This window comes from Myotis lucifugus, unplaced genomic scaffold (assembly GCF_000147115.1).
Source record: "Myotis lucifugus unplaced genomic scaffold, Myoluc2.0 scaffold_53, whole genome shotgun sequence".
NCBI classification, from domain to species: Eukaryota; Metazoa; Chordata; class Mammalia; order Chiroptera; family Vespertilionidae; genus Myotis; species Myotis lucifugus.
The window spans coordinates 4,371,228-4,388,415 of NW_005871101.1; the positions used below are offsets into that span (position 1 = coordinate 4,371,228).

The 17,188-nt window shown below is 38.3% G+C and overlaps 1 protein-coding gene and 1 pseudogene across 3 annotated transcripts in view; one reads left to right on the top strand and one right to left on the bottom strand.

The window, feature by feature from the left end:
• Positions 1 to 17,188, bottom strand: part of SERPINI1 (serpin family I member 1) — a 78,016-nt gene that overhangs the window by 37,949 nt on the left and 22,879 nt on the right. The window lies entirely within an intron of this gene.
• On the top strand, positions 16,845 to 17,164 carry LOC102434388 (annotated as a pseudogene).

Genomic DNA, 17,188 nt, shown 5'->3' on the forward strand with positions numbered 1-17,188 from the left:
CCATTTTGGAACTAAGCCAGTCATTAATGGTTTTAGCTTGCCCATTAATGTTGTAAGAAATCTATACTAATAGCTCTCTTCCCCAGCCTGTGTGCTTAGCTGTTTACAAGACTGCAGCATGTTCCTATCCAGACCCTCATTTTAAAGGTGAGGAAACAGTCATTTGTATTGAACAACTTCTTGTATACAAAGGATGTTTAATGAGCTACTATATATGCTAAAAATGATAAAACTCAAAGATGAATGCAATGCCTAGAATTGCATTCATTCATTCATTCATTCATTCAATAAAGACTTGTCCTTGCCAACTACTTATCAGCCCAGTGCTAGGTGCTAGGTCCAGAGAGAACAGGACAGCACAAGATATATGCCTTTCTGGTATTTCCCTTTATGAGTTAGGTGTACATTGTTTAAAGAGATATCTGACTTTTCATTCAGAGTCTTAAAAAAGTACTGGATTTTCTAATCTTGTAATATTGAAATGGCACTTGTATAATAAAGTTTTAAAAATTTGGCTGGATCCCAGAAAATCTAAAAATACCCAGATGTAAAGGCAGTTTCTCAATTATTTTGCTAATGGTGGGAGTAGCAGCCTGACTCACCCTCCAACCATTCACTAAAGCTTGAGTGTATCCTGAAGGGCTGGGAAATGAGGTAAAATATCCAGAGAGGTTATTCAGTGTACAAACCTAAAGAAAAAATTTCTCACAGAAAGACGTTCAGAGTATTCAACGCCAGCTTTGCATAGTGAGAACTGTATAGTGAGAACACTTTGCATAGTGAGAACACTGTTGTAATGTGATGGTACCCTAAGAGAGGAGAGTGGTAGTCAGGGCTGTTGGCCAAAGTGTACGTGTCTCAGCTACTCAGTATGTATATTTGTATTTATATCAATTATTATATTATATTTATTTATACTAAGTTACATTTGGGTTATATTTTCTGTGTTTCTGTCTTCCTTTAATTTTTGGATTCTATATCTCCCCACTATAATGCAGCCCTCACAGCTGTTGCTATTCTGCTCCTTTAGCTTTACCCTCTTCCCTGATTTTATATGATCATGTGTAGAATTTGAGGACATCCTGAAACTCTCCTGAGATGAAATGTATAGGTTCACTTTGCCTCAGTGTCTACTGAGACCACACAAAACTATTCTCTTATCTTAGGTAACAACTCTATTTCCAAGATCTGAGTGCTCTTTCAGTAAAATGGTTTAGGCTCAAGGGATTCTGAACCAAGGTAAATAAGAAAGGTTACTAACATTAGGTCTAATCTTGTGAATTACCATTTTTTGTAAGTCACAGTGGTCAATTATGGGCAAATTCCTATGCTTCAACCTACTGCTTACTGAGCATTCACTGTGAGCCAGGCTGAAGAATAGAACTCTCATATGCTGCTTTTTCTCATTTATATTTCATACAGTTGTTTCGATGTTTTCAGAAGTCACAATATCTCATATTTTAAAAACACATACTAATTAAGAAATTTGGAAAACATGATATTATTATGATTTCCTCAGAATTCTTTTCACCTTGTTTAGAAATGCTAGAAACTGGCAGAAGAAACTCTCTAAGTGATAAAAACAACTACCTACATCAGGTGGCTCTTTCTTTAAAAGAAAACACACACACACAAAATACTCCTGGCTCACCCTTACTGTCCCCTGGGGAAATGAAGTTACATACATTACTTTTTTGAACGGTTCTTTGCAGGATTGTAGACCACAGGATTGTAGACCACAGGGAAAGTGAAAGTGAGAACGTGTCAAAAATAATTTTACTACTTTGTTTTTAAAACACAAATTTTCCCTGAGAGTGAGGGATGTATTAATGCCACCCTAAAAATATCCACCTGTTAGCTCTATTTATAAACCTGCCACACCCACTGTAATCGGGGATTTCTAAAAGAAGCTCTGGTTTCCTCTTCCTGCTCATCACTGTGAATGACTGAAAAGGTCACCTGCGATTTTTATTGCAGAGTGTGGGCAATCAAGAAAAACGTAAGTAGATAAAAAGGCTCTGTGCAAGTATTCTGGTTACATTTCTCTGTAATGTTCAGAACCACATGTACAATATAGTAACACCTTTAGGAAGTGTGTAGAAAGATAAATCAAGGAAATCAGCCAATTTTAATGTTGGTTGGGAAAAAATGGGGAGGGGATAGTATACCTCTCTCCGAAAGGCAGAGTTTAAACCACTCCCAACAGTAATCAACGACTCTTAGGTTCATCGATCTGGAGAGAAATGGATTTAATTATTTTCTTCTGAATCTCTTCCAAGTTTAACAGTCCTCAATGACAGGAAATTGTCCCATATTGTCCTTTATTAATCTCCTTAGAGCAGCTTAAGGCTTTTCCATCACTGGACAGGTAAAACGGGAAGGATGTTTTATGGATCTCATATTGTGAGCACCAGCGCTCACTGCCCAGCACACCATTAAGGTGCATTGTTCTCCTTAGTTCACTGAAGGATTTCAGAAGAGTCACAGTGAAGTGCAGGCAAGGATGTTGGCTTTTCATTTTGCTTCTTGTGGGCTGCTGCTTACAAGTCTTAAACATTATCAAAAGTTAAAGCTATTGTGTCACAGAAATTTCAGAGAATATATTTATGACTCCAAGATATGTGTCAGAGTCTATCTTGGAGATGAGACTTGTCTATACGTAAATTGAATACAATTAAATAGTTATCTCAACTTGTTTTAAAAATGCAGATAATTGGCCTTGCAGAGACTGACTGAACTATGGGCATTAGGTTAGTTGTAAGCCTCACAGATTTTATGCTGTACTAGATCTATAGATCTGTATTTTAAATACACAGTTTTATAGACTCAATAAGAAAAACAGCCCAGCCAGTGTGGCTCAGTGGCTGAATGTCAACTTATGAACAAGGAGGTCATGGTTCGATTCCTGGTCAGGGCATATGTCCGGGTTTGCAGGCTCAATCCCCAGTGTGGGGCATGCAGGAGACAGCTGATCAATTATTCTCTCTCATCATTCATGTTTCTATCTCTATCTCTCCTTTATTCTCTGAAATCAATAAAATGTATTTTAAAAAAAAAGAAAAACAATGAGAGTCAAAGCTCAGCTAGAGACAAGTGCAAGAGAGGCAGCCCAAGTAGGATGGGAGGGATACCTGTCGTTCACTCTCACTTCTAGTGTTGCTTGGGAGTCCACATGTGAGTGGCTGGAGCTGGAAGCAGGGAATTGTTAACACAATTCAAGAACGTGATAGGAACACCTAAGTTTCAAACTGAAAAAAGAAATTTTTCCTATAAAATATATTTCTTTTGACTTCAATTTTTACCCCAGAGACCAATTCTAGAGCTGAAATAATATAATGGACCAGGCATCTAGACATAATACAAATTAGTTGATCTTCATAAGAAGCCAGAAGGTAACCCCACTTTGAGCAGGTAGCGTAAGTTTACTAAGGAATAAAAAGGGGATCTGAACTTTTGTCTGAAGGCTTCAAATCCCTTGTTATGTTTACTCTGACATACTGTCCCTGTTGGGCAGGAATTTTCTCTACAAGACCGTGTGTGTGTGTGTGTGTGTGTGTGTGTGTGTGTGTGTGTGAGAGAGAGAGAGAGAGGGGGGGGGGGAAGAGAGAGCTATCTCAGTTTTAGATGGCTTCCTTACTGTTTAATATTTAGATGACATCTAACTCCCTTTAACATATTGACTCTATTTAAGACAAACAATGCTACAATAATCTTTAAATATAACCTGCTATATAATTCATAACAATACAAACTTTTTTAACTAAAAATGTTAAATAGGTAAAACATTCACAGAGTACAACATTCAAAAGGTATGAAAAGGCATGTAGATTCTCTTTCCCACACTCTCTCATCCCCTAGTCAGCCAATTCCTCTTCGGTATCTTCCAGAGATGTGTGTGTATATGCCATATATGTATTTAGCCTTTTCTTACAGAAATAATAACATCATATACATTCTATACATACTCATTTGCAACCTCATTTCTTCAATTAGCAATGTATCTTAGAAACTATTTCTTATCATTACATAAGGAGCTTCCTCATTTTTTAAAAAATTAGCTTTATAGCATTTCACTGTATGGGAATGCCATAATTTACCTAGTTAGCCTCCCACCATGGGGAATTTAGATTATTGCAATCTTTTGCTCTTACAAATAATGATGCCATGAGTAACTTCAGAAATGCATCCTTTCACAGGTGTGCAATTATCTCTGCAGGATAAATTCCTAGGAATTAAATTGCTAGGCCAAAAGACACAAGTACTTGTAATTTTGATAAACATTGCCAAACTGCCCTCCATAGAGGTTATATCATTAAAGCCCGTAGGTATTTGAAAGATCTACACAAGTAAAATTGAAATGCTGCTGAGGAATATACACACAAAGAGACTAGAACAGTTCATCTCCTATGTAGCATTTTTCCTGAAATAAGGGCAGATAAACATGTTAAAGTACACCATGGGAGTGCAATCAGCACAGTCCAGATGGTGGGAAACTCCACAAGACAACCGATTCAGTTTCAACAAATAAAATGGAGAAATAAAAGGCAATGCGAGTCAGGAAGGCAGGGAGACAGATGGCTTCAAAGAGACGAGAGACATATCAACACATTGAAATGCCTGTATGTTATTTGGACAATGGTTGAAACAAACAAACTGTATAAACCATTTATGTAATTATAAGACAATTGGAGGAGAAGAGTAGAATAAGTGGAAACTGGTACTTTATTCTTCGATAGGAATATTCAATATCACAAAGATACCAGTTCTGCCTATATTATTCTATACATTTAATGCAATATCAATAAAAATAGCAACTTTAAAAAATATATACAAGCTCTTTTAAAAGTTATGTAGAAAAAATAAGAAGCAGGAATAGCAAGGAGAATTCTGGGGGTCGGGGCTAGTGATGAGATAGTAAAGTACAATAAAAACCTATAATAATTGGAATAGGATGGTGAAAAATATAATTTGGTATATGATAAAATTTAGCACGTAAAATCAATAGGGTAAGAGACATATTATTCAGTGCCTATAAAGAGGATAATTACTTTGTGCTTTAAAACAAAATAAATTCCAGATGGATCAAACGTTAAACCTAAAAATGAAATTTTAAAATTCCAGGGAGAAATCATGAGAATTTTAAAACATATATTCATAGGTGTATGTGTGTGTGTTTCATATATACAAATTATGTGTGTATATATATGCATATATAATAAACATATATTGCATATATGTATATGGATTATTTATATAATTTTTATGTGTGTGATATATATATATATAGTGTTGAAACAGAGAAGGCTTAAGTGTGACAAAGACAAAGAAACCATTAAAGAAAAGATTAATAAATATGCAAAATAAAAAATCTTCACAGCAACAATCATATGAGCAAAGTCAAAAGGAAGTGAAAAACTGAAAAATGTTCAATTACAGACTAGAGGATAATTTTCCTTACTCTATATGGAATCTCTGTAACTAAATAAAACCAACAGAAACATTATAGAGAATTAGAAAAGGTTATGAATAGATAGTTCAGTACAAAGATTTTAAATAGCCATTAAACACACAAAACTGGTAATTATGAATTACAGTAAAATTATGCCAAGGTATGATTAGTCACTCATCAGATTGATAAAAGTAATATTAAGTCCTAAATTGTATCAGAATTAGAGAATGACCTCAAGGCCATTTGACTTGTAGGAAAAAAATGGATGGGGGCAAAAAAGCTGTAACCTCTTAGAAATTATAGAATACTAGAGGCCCAGTGCACAAAACTTGTGCACTGGTAGGGTCCCTCCAGCTGCTGGCTGCAGCCTCCCTCCCTTCCCCCAGCCAGCCCTACCTCCCTGGTCTAACTCCCAGATTAACTCCCAGTCGAGGGGACAATTTGCATACTACGCTTTTATTATATAGGATGCCTGTAATCTCTAGGATTGGTGCTATGCTCTATCTCACTTATGGAAAGGTCACAATATTAGATGACTTCTTTTATGCAGAATGCAACTGAAAAACTAGGGTAAGCAAAATCTTTAAGGTTTTTAAAATCAAAATTAAAAATCCATAAAGATACACATTTTGTATTGAAACTTGTGTACTTAACTCAGAAGGGAATGCCATGGTCCCTACTCCAGACTGTTCATTTTATTCCATATACAATCCTAATAGACATGCTTGCTTTGTTTTGTTTTCCCATTTTTAGCAATTAAAGGGGGAAACTTGGGAAAGGGGCTAATGGAGACAGGCACACTGACTTAAGGAAGAAGCCACAAAAGATGTTGTTCTTATAGCAGATGAAAACTATGCATATCTGACATAAGGCCTTAAAGTCTAACACCACCATCTATAGGCATTTTCTGTGAGGATCAGTGTATCAGCACCTGGTGTTGGATATTAATGATGATGCCCTTGAAACATCTCAAAAATACTAACTTGCTCTTGTAGATTCTGGAGAGATGTATGTGATATATGCTAGAGAAACTACCATAAGCCACCTGAAACAAAATGCTGAAATATTTACCAGGATACATTGCAGATGTCTAGGAAATGCTGACACTGAAAACAAATTCCTCCTTGGAGGCAGCTAACTATATTAATGTAGCTTTAATTGAATTTATTGGGGTGACATTGGTTAATAAAATTATATAAGTTTCAGGTGTATAATTCTATAATACATTTGTGTAATCATCTGTGTATTGCATTATATGCTCACCACCCCTTCCATCACCATTCATCCCCCCTTTACCCTCTACTACCTCTGCCCAACCTCCCCTTCCCCTCTGGCAATCACCATATTGTTGTATGTGCCTATGAACTTATTTTAATTTTTTTTTAAAATTTTCTACCTAATCCCATCACCTTTTTCATACAAGCCCATAGCCCCCCTCCCCTCTGATAGCTTCTTCTCACTGTAACTATGAGTCTGTTTCTGTTTTGTCTGTTATTTTATTTTGTCCACTAAATTCCACACAGGAGTGAAATAATATGGTACTTGTCTCTGACTGGCTTATTTCACTCAGCATAATAATTCTCCAGGTTCATCCATATTGTCACAAAAGGTAAGATTACTGTGGTTAAAAGACAAATAATAAATTGTAATTGGTGTGCTTTTGTTTTGAACATGCAAGCCAGATGTTCCAGCCTTCAGTAAGTCTGAATTGGGTAATATATAACTTACCTTAAGACTACTGATTAAGAAATAGTTTTGTGGGTGCATGACCTTATCGCAAAACATGGCCACAAGTCATATTTCAACATCATTTGCCTTGGCATAATGATGTTAACAGAGTGAAATTATGTTCATGCTTGAATCTGCATGGCTTCGTGATGGCAGCGGTCAGCCCCATCTGCTGATGTCCCTTCTCAGTGTCTGTGGCAGGAAGGCTCTCTGTGGTCAATTTTCTTTTTGGTTGTAGTCCTCTCTGCTGTTCCTCAGTTTTTAGCCATGAAAATGGATGGCGTTTTTAAAGGCTCAAGTGTTTTTTGCAGTCAAGCTGCTAGGCAACAAAAAGTGTCCTCAGGGGGTGAGTTATTTCAAGATAGAGAATCCTGGATGATTAGCTAGTGTGTGTATAGCCTCTAAGGATCATTAATATCATTAACGTGAGGCAAAAGCCCTAGACTGAATGGCTTCTGGGAGGGCATAATTTATTTCAGAATGACATGGCTTTACATGTTTTTATAACCTATTATTAAAAAGGGAGAGAATAAAATGATTTCTCGAAATCAGCACTTCACAGTGTGTGGGCCTGGAGACTTCTGCAGAATTTCCTGGGAGACGGGGAAAATGCAGGTTGGGGGCCACATTACCAACCTCTTGAATCGGAAATTCCAGACATGGGCCCCAGTTGCCCGTCTTAAGAGATATTTCAGGTGATTGTTAGATGCAATCAAGTGTGAACACCAAGTGGACAGGCTACTAATTAGGATACACCTGTCAGTAAAACTGAGGTTAAAACAGGCAGTTATAGTTTGAGGCAAATGGGGACATAGAACTAATTACAAACAAGGCACTTGTCAAGTCAGCTCCTTTATTCCTTTACAATCGAGTGGCTGCGATGTTTACATTCCTTTCTAGGATCATTGTTTATTATCTACTTCCTCCCTAGACTGCCAGCCCCATGAGGGCAGGAACCACATCTGTCCCGCTCTGGGCTCTGGGCCTCTCCTGCTGCTTGGCCTAAGACTGCTCTCCATGTCTGTGGAGGGAACGATTTAGGTGTGTTATCTGCACTTACAGATGAGCAAACTGACACTCGCAGAGGGTAGAGAGCCTCAGACCACACAGCGTATAGTGAGTGAGCAGAGAGCTGGACAGGGCTGGATCCAAAGCCCAGACCCCCAACGCCCTTTCCTTGTCATGGGCCATTTCACTTGTTTGCAGAGGAGACCTATCTCATATTGCCTGTTAAACACTCAAAACCCCTGTGGTGGAGTTTATTTAGAAAATGAACTAATATGGTATTTTAGAATGTGATAAAGCCCTAGCAGGTTTTGCTCAGTGGATGGAGCATCGGCCTGCGGACCAAAGGGTCCTGGTTACATTCTGGTCAGGGGCTTGTACCCTGGTTGCAGGTTCCCTGGCCCTGGTCAGGGTGCATGCAGGAGGCAACCAATTGATGTGTCTCTCTCACATCGATGTTTCTCTCTGTCTCTCCCTCTCTCTTCCACTCTGTCTAAAAATAAATGGAAAAATATCCTTGGGTGAGGATTTAAAAAAAAAAGAATGTGATACATATCCTATAAAAACACACACAACTCATCAAAAAGGGGATAGAGATTGAGGGGATGCAGGCACATCCCCAGTGGGAGGTGTGCAGGAGGCAGCTGATCGATGTTTCTCTCTCATAGATGTTTCCAACTCTCTATCCCTCTCCCTTCCTCTCTGTAAAAAAATCAATAAAATATATTAAAAAAATATCCTTGGGTGAGGATTTAAAAAAAAGAATGTGATACATAGTCTATAAAAAACACACACAACTCATCAAAAGGGGATAAGAAAATGAGGGGATGAGAGGAGTATTACAACTTGAAATAAAAAGATTACAAAGGCTGCAGTACATAGGTGATTTCTGAACAAAGGTTTCAAGGAAGAAGCAAGCCACTGAAAACTGGGGTCAGAGGCCATGGATTAGCAAGAACAAATGTCTAAGGAAGGAGTGTATCTGTTTAGTGCAAAGATCAGCAAGAATCCAACACAGACATAAAGGAGAGGGTGAGAAGGACAGCGGGTGAAAGCTTGATCAAACTGAGATGAGGAAGAACAAGAAGAGAGGATTTAGAAACTGAGCAAGACAATTCTTGAAGGACAGAGAAATCAGGGGTAGCCAAGAGAAGGGAATAACAAAGAGAGGGTTTTCTTTGTTTGCTTATTTGTTTCAGATAAGAGAAAAAAAAGGATGCTTGCTTCCTAGGGATTTCATTCTAAGTAGTGATGGTGGTAACACAGCCTCTAAAAATGGTAGCCAGAGTACAATAGAATTGGCCTTGAGTCCCAGCATCCTTGAGGTCCCTTTTACTACTTCTCTGTAAACATTCAGTGCCCATACACCAGGGAAAGGCCACTAACAGGCTGCTGTTTAAGAGTACATGTTCATTTCTTCACATTAGCTTTGCTTTGGGGATTGTTTTAGAATCTACGTAAGCTTCACTAGCAAGCTTAAATTAGTCCTGCTGCCTGTATACCTCTGTACTTCAGCTGGCTGTCCTCATCATTCCCTCCGTGTGTTGCCATCAGTTGGATCCTACCGAAGTTCTAGTGATTCTGGTAGGAGAAGAGCCAGCCTCTGGCTGGATGACTAATGTCAAGAGAAGATGTGCCGCCTGACTTTGGAACTCTTAGCATCGCATGCTGTTCTGGCACAAGGACAGCGGAAGACAACTGAGCAGAGAATACGTGTGGCCTCCAGCGCTCACACGGTGTCCTGGATTGAACATAATGCCTCAGCTTAAATTCGTGAGCTGTCAACAGGAGATCCCTTAGTTCTGGTAGTGTGGTCCCAAATTGTGTGTGTGCGTGTGTGTGCTCTTGACTACTTTACAACTCTTAACCTACTGAAACCCTATGGATTATTTAAATGGAACAGCTCTCCTGAATTTATCTAATCTGGCCAAAGATTACATAGTTCAATATATCTGTCTGTGTTTCCTTCATTGGGTTCACACATGTGTTCAGATTAGCGGTTGCAGGGGATCAGTTCAACATCATCGGATTTAAGGCATTAACATTTAATATTCATTCATCACAATTCTGCAAATAATTGTAGCCAAGTTCAAGATGATTATTCTCTATGGGGTAGGTAGTCTTGGATCTTAAGCTTTGGAGTGCCACTGTTTGGTGGCATATAGAATATATACATCTGTAGTTGAACAAGATTTAATACCAACAAAACAGTTACTCCCGATGCACAATTTTGCTTAAACAGAATCCTTTTCAACCCAACCTAGATGGGAAGAAAACAGTGCTTCTTATGGCTTTCTCAGGTGTGATCTTTTGTTCTGAGCCTGACTTTAGACATTCGAATAATAGACTTTGGGGATCACTGGTTTTGTTATAACGTTTATCCATTGCAAGACTAGCCTCTGAGGTTCAACAGCTTTGAGACTTAAAAGATTCCAAATAACAAGCCAGAAGTTCAGTGATGGCAATTTCAGTGTGTTAAACCCTTCACTGGCCCCAGGTTAAAACGTTATGGGCCTCTACTTTATGGATGAGAAATCTGCCCACGTTCTCTGTTAATAAAATTAAATTCCCAATTGTATCAATTTTCAAATGTATCATCAACTGTATTAGTATTAAAACTAGAAGCCATGTTAGATTTGATTGATAAAATAGGGTGGAGGAATGGTGAGTAATACCTTTATTATGTGACATATATGTATTTAAATAGTATGTTATCATTTAACCAAAATTACTCATTCTATATTAACCCTCTAAGAGGTGTATATTCTACTGATGTTCTAATTTCATAAAACATTAGAGTGATCTCTGTTGCATAAATGGTAGCTTTCAATGGTTATGAAATGTGCTTTGATACACTCAATAATGTCTTCTTCAAACTTATATTGCATTGATTACATCTGACAGCCGCATATGGTGAAACTTAGTTATGATCCTTTCAATTAAATTATGGTTGGAAACCCACTTCTGGGGTGCACAGCTGTGATCCACTAAATTTCTCAGTGACATTCAGAGCATGAAATAATTTTGAGAGAATAAATTTGCAATACAAATGGGAGCAGAGGAGAAGCCTTTCACTCTGTATTCATTTATATTTCAAAATTCATTACTTGTACAGTTTACTTTCCAAGCTAATTCTAACCAAAGATGAGTAACACTGCTTTAGCAAGAGTATGTGCATAAGATATTTCCATATGTTTAAGCAGAAATACCAAATACAGTAGCATGCAGCGAAAAATATGTCTAAGGCAGGTTCTCCAGTGCCTGCTCTCAGCCTTGCTCAGCTAATGACCTTGCATCCTATTTCATGGAGAAAGGGGAATCCATCAAAAAATTTCCACAGCCTCCACTACCATAGGTCCCCATTTAAAAGCATCTGTACCCATATACTTTGCCTTTCTCCTTTTCCTATAGATGAATTGCCTGCTTCTAGCTGAGGCCAGCCCCTACCTGTGCTTAGGTCCTCTCCTTACAACATCGCTCCTCAATACCCTTCTCTCCTCAACCATCAATCCCCCTTTCTCCTGGGGCATCACTCCTAGGAAGTCACATCGATACTTCTGCTTCTCTTTCAAATCTCACCTCATTGAAAAGAGCCCCCCAAAAGTCATTTCTATTTTTGTGTGAATGGTGCTCAGTGCATGTCTTGCCTAGAAGATTCTAAACAAACGTTTGTCACATAAAAAACGACAGAGAAATAGCTACATTTATGGAATATAAATGAAAACTGGATTAAGAATAAGAAGACTTGAATTTGAGTGCCAACTCCACCACTCACTAAACAGCAAATCTCTTACTCTTGCTGGAATTCTCTTTCCCAAGTCTATAGAATGGGAATAATAATGCCTTCTCCAACTTCCTTGTAAAGTAGTTGTGAGAATGCAGGAGCCATAGTGAGGGCAAGGGAATCTAACAGAACACCAGGCTCTGTAATGGGCAGCCTTGGGCAAGTCACTGGCTGGCATCTGTTTCCTGTGTCAAGTGTGGATCATAAAACATCCCTATCTCTTCTTAGTCTTCTTTTATTGAGGGCCACTCAATGATCAGAAAGTGTTATGGCCTTTTATTTATTTAAAAATATTTAAAATTTTAATTCTGAAATAATTTTAGACTTACAAAGAGGTTGAAAACAGTACAAAAAGTTGCTACATACCCTTTACCTTGTTTCCCCAAATGTTAACATCTTAATTATAACTGATGTAGAATTGTAAAACCAAGAAATTAGCATTGATATAATACTATGAACTGATCTATAGACCTTATTAAAATTTTTCCAGTTATTCCATTAATCTCCCTTTCTGGGCTTGGATACTACCCAGGGTCCCACATTGCATTTAATTGTCATGTCTCCTTACTCTCCTGCACTTAAAAAGAAGTATCTGTGGGTGCATACATTAAGACTATGCAGGTATCCTATTTCTCATACTTTGTGGCCACTAATTTTAACAACCTTTGATTATTCTTATCTGCAACAATAAATGTGGTCTTTGCTAAATAGTGATTTTTCTACTTGTATCATTCTTTCTACATTCATCAATTGGAATTCTACTTTATGGAAGAGCTATCCCTTCTCTCTCATTTATTTATGTATTAAAATTATTTGTTTTTATGGGTATGAACTCATAAGTATTTATTTTATTCTATGAGTTATAGTCCATTGCTCTCATTACTTTATTTCTCAAATTGTCCTAGATTTGCTATGATCTTTTTAGATGGTTCAACTCACATAGATCAATGTCTTGCTAAAAATAATTCACCCCAAGAAATGCCTGTTTGGATATGTAGCATATGAGAAAAAATTAAAATGTATCGCTGGAGAAGAAAAAGTGTCTGGGGTATCAAGCACACAGGATACCGGATCCAGACACCAGCAGCTCCAAATGAAGACAAAAGACCTACAAGGAGATAGAAGCTCAGAGTACTAAATACCCCAGGCACTTATACTCTGGCTGGAGGTTTGGCCATCTGGCAATTGGCAAGAAAGGTGATTAGGGATATTTATATTCCTGGTTAATCTGAATATACAGAGACCATCAAGAAGTATAATTATGAAATCAATAACTAGTGTGTGTGTGTGTGTGTGTGTGTGTGTGTGTGAGAGAGAGAGAGAGAGAGAGAGAGAGAGAGAGAGAGAGAGAGATCATTTGTTTTTTAGGCTACTTTAATGAGAGAGAACTTTTGAAAACAGAGAATCAATTTTGAGTGTGATATGTATAACACAAATCCCTGTGCAACAGACAGATGATCATGTTTGTTCATAAAAATCACTTGTGAATTCATCACACAGACTCATACTTTGAATGTTTGATATTCCCTAGCACTGTGCAAATACCATGGATGTGAGCAACAATTAAACACTGATCTTGCAGCATGGTAGAACTGAGTTCTTTTCACAAAGCTGCACTGTTGCAGGTGTCTCAGAAAAAACTCTGGGCTTCATCAGTAAAATGGAAGGATGGTCTTTGATCTTTCCAGCACTAAAGTCATTGAATACTGTGATTCACTAACTAGATTATTTTAAAAATTGCCGTTTAATGTGTCTTTCTCTCAAAATATCCTAATTAGCAATAGATGCACTTTTCTCTTTAACAAATCCTTTGTAGCTGCTTAAATACTGAATCTCACAGAACTGACTCCCTACAGGTCGAAAACCTCATTTACAGTCACCGACTCTATTTTTCACACAGTGGCTTAGACTTGTGACATAATGAAGAGTGAGCTGAGACTCAGAATACATTATTATTGTTATTTTTATCTTATATCTCCTCAGGGAAACATAGCACTACTGAGTGTCTATTATATCCTATGGAGAACTTCAATCTTAGGTCCTGGTTTTGGTCCCATAAGTTCTCTTTGAAATGATCTATAGCGACGCATTATTATTTAAATCGGAGGCAGACAGTTGGTCGCATATTGCACTTACTTAGTTTTTTGGGGGTCTTCTTTTGACTAATCGAAATCAAAATAATTGTAGTGGTGGACTAGAAATTGCTTTTGATGATCATATTAATGACAAGGGGAATATCTACATCTTCTAAATTAAGAAAGATGCCTAAGTGATGGGCAGAGAGACTTATTTGAAAGTTTAATTGAGAAAATAATGTTAGAAAATCAGCAACACCTACTTTTTTTTACTAGTTAATAATATAGCCTTTAGGTTTATTAAACTAAAACTTAACTATTTCATTAGTACTAGAATCTGAGATTACAGAGAAAAGTGAAAAACAGATGAAAACCAAGATATTAAAAAAGATGCTTTATGCCATAATATCAAATTCACATTTTATATTTACTGCAATTTCAAGTGTGAGCAGTCAGGTTCTAGCACTAACCAAAGACTGCTTATAGCTAGCTACCTTTTCTAAGCCCTTAACCTAAAATAACAGATCTTTTTTACAAAGCATAGCTCTACCACAAGGGGCTTGTTTGAAGGAGTCTAAGACTATCATGTCATCTTTTATTAAAACAAGAACTGATTTTCATTTGTAAATTGATTTTAAAATATAGATTCTTAATTAGAAATTGCTTCCAAAGTAGCATCCTGAAATATACCTTGATTAAAATGTATACCTTTTCCCCTACAGATAAACCCATGTAGATGTGCAGTTACATGTGTAACGCTTATGGTGAGAGGTAGGACCCAGTAACCTATTGGGAGAGTTGAAAGACTAAAGTAAAAGTGAGGGAAGAATTGAATTTCGTTAAATGAATATGTTTTGGAAATACCAGTTCAGACAACAGAATGGCTCACTGAGATGCCTGGGGCTGCGGGGAAGAGTCAGCAAAGATGTTTGTGAGATGCCTGGGGCTGTGGGGAAGAGTCAGCAAAGATGATTGTGAGCAGCAGGAAAGGATGAAGACAATTCAGGGTGACCAATTAGGTGGTCAGTGCTGATGGAGATCAAGGCAGCAAGCAGCTACTGGGGCTGCAGAGGAGAGGGACAAGGCCAGTTTAAGCCTGGACTCTCTGGTGGGGCTGCAGAGCAGCAATGAAAGACTGAGCAATCCTGCAGTGGAAGAACACTAAGGAATTTAGCTGATCGAATCTGGGAGTTTGTTGTAACTAAACAAATAATGAGGGTGTGTGTAATTAACTTCCCTTCTTGAATATAGCTCTATCACAAGTAGTTTTACTTCTAACACGTTACTCTGGTGAGTGGCATTCCCAGTGCGTCCCAAATTTGTATAAATTCAGATTTTGCACTGTGGATTTCCTTAAGTCCAGGTTATAACCCTAATGTTATTCTATGTTGACATTTAAAATATTCAAATTTGAACAGCCTCCATATAGTGCAGAAGGTAGAGTTTCATGCTAGAAACTTATGAAAACATATGCCCCAAAGAAACAGGGTACTCAAAATTGCTTAAATATTTCAATTGCATAAATGATCCAAATGCTTGCAAACATTTTACAATTATAGACCAGTAGAGGGCTTTAAGAGGCACTTTCATCTATTCCAATTGCTGAATTTGTGTCTCTGTAGCCCAAGGTCTGGCTGTAATGTGTGGTTCTATTGGTTGATGGATTCTCACTTCACGTATTTCTGGGATTTGTGGACATCCTGTGGTGATTCTAACCCTCATCCCTTTCTCCCTTCTGGATTTCATGCCTAATTAACTGATATAAAAATGATTGCAGAGCTCACAAATTCTTAAACTGAGATAAAACGAAGGTAAATGTGGCATAACTGAGTCTTTTCCAACCTCAGTCATTAGGAGTATAAATATTTCCCTTGCAAAAAGAGCTTGAAGTAAGAAATGATTTTGGAGAGTAAGAAATCTACTCCGCCCTCCTTCCTTAAAAAAAAATGCACTAGTAACTGCATTTAGAATTAAATCCAAAGTAATATACCTAGAGGTACATTCTACAAGCATATTATGATGTTTTTTACCAACAGAAAGCCAGTAGCATCACTATATCATCATTGCAGTCTCATATACTTTTACCTAACAACACTGACAGTCCCCTGATAGACAGCCAACAGCATTTTTCAGTTATTATACCAAGTGACAATTGTTCTAGGCAAGATTTAGACAACCTTTGCCTCAGCACACATCCTATATAATAAAACCCTAATATGCAAATTTTACAGCAAAATGACCAGTTGCTATGATGTGCACTGACCACCAGGGGGCAGACGCTCAATGCAGGAGCTGCCCCCTGGTGGTCAGTGCGCTCCCACAGGGGGAGCGCTGCTCAGCCAGAAGCTGGGCACAGGGCTGGTGAGTGCAGCGGTGTTAGCAGGAGCCTCCCCGGCCTCCACTGTAGGCGGGTGGTAAGGAGTGAGTGGTCCCGGACTGCGAGAGACCTGGACTGCGAGAGGGATGTCTGACTGCTGACTTAGGCCCAATCCCCAGGGGTAGCGGGCCTAAGCTGGCAAGCGGACATCCCCTAAGGGGTCCTGGACTGCGAGAGGGGGCAAGCCGGGCTGAGGGACCACCCCCCCTAAGTGCACGAATTTCATGCACCGGGCCTCTAGTGAGAAATATATTTAAAAAGAGCCACTCTGGAGATCCCTATTGCTGGAGAAAGAGAAAAGTGCCCTGGATCCTTTCAGGACTCTTGGTCTTTTGGGTGCAGCACAAATCAAGTGAGGGAAGAGGGAGAAAAATCCCCTGAATCTCTGCAGGATTCATTTATTCAAAAAGCAAATAAGAGAAAAATACTCAACATGCAAAAGTCTTGTGAAGAAAATGAGGGAAAACTACAGAACATGCCTAAGGCTGAGGAAGACTGCCCTTCTGAATCTGAACCCCTGAAGAAGGTGTAAACCCAAAGCAGAAGGAAACTCAAGAAGCAGGCTGACTCAACCTGACCAGGGATTTAAAGAGGACGCTCCCTTTAGGCAGTTGGACCCTGAAGAAATGCTAAGAGGAGTAGATGTGTTGGAAAGGCTTTGAGAAGAAATAAGAAGAGTCAGAAACAAGTTTGTGATGATGCGTTCGAAGCAAAGACATTCACGCAGCCATCCTTACCTGCTTTAGGCTTTGAATTCTTTTTTTCTTTTT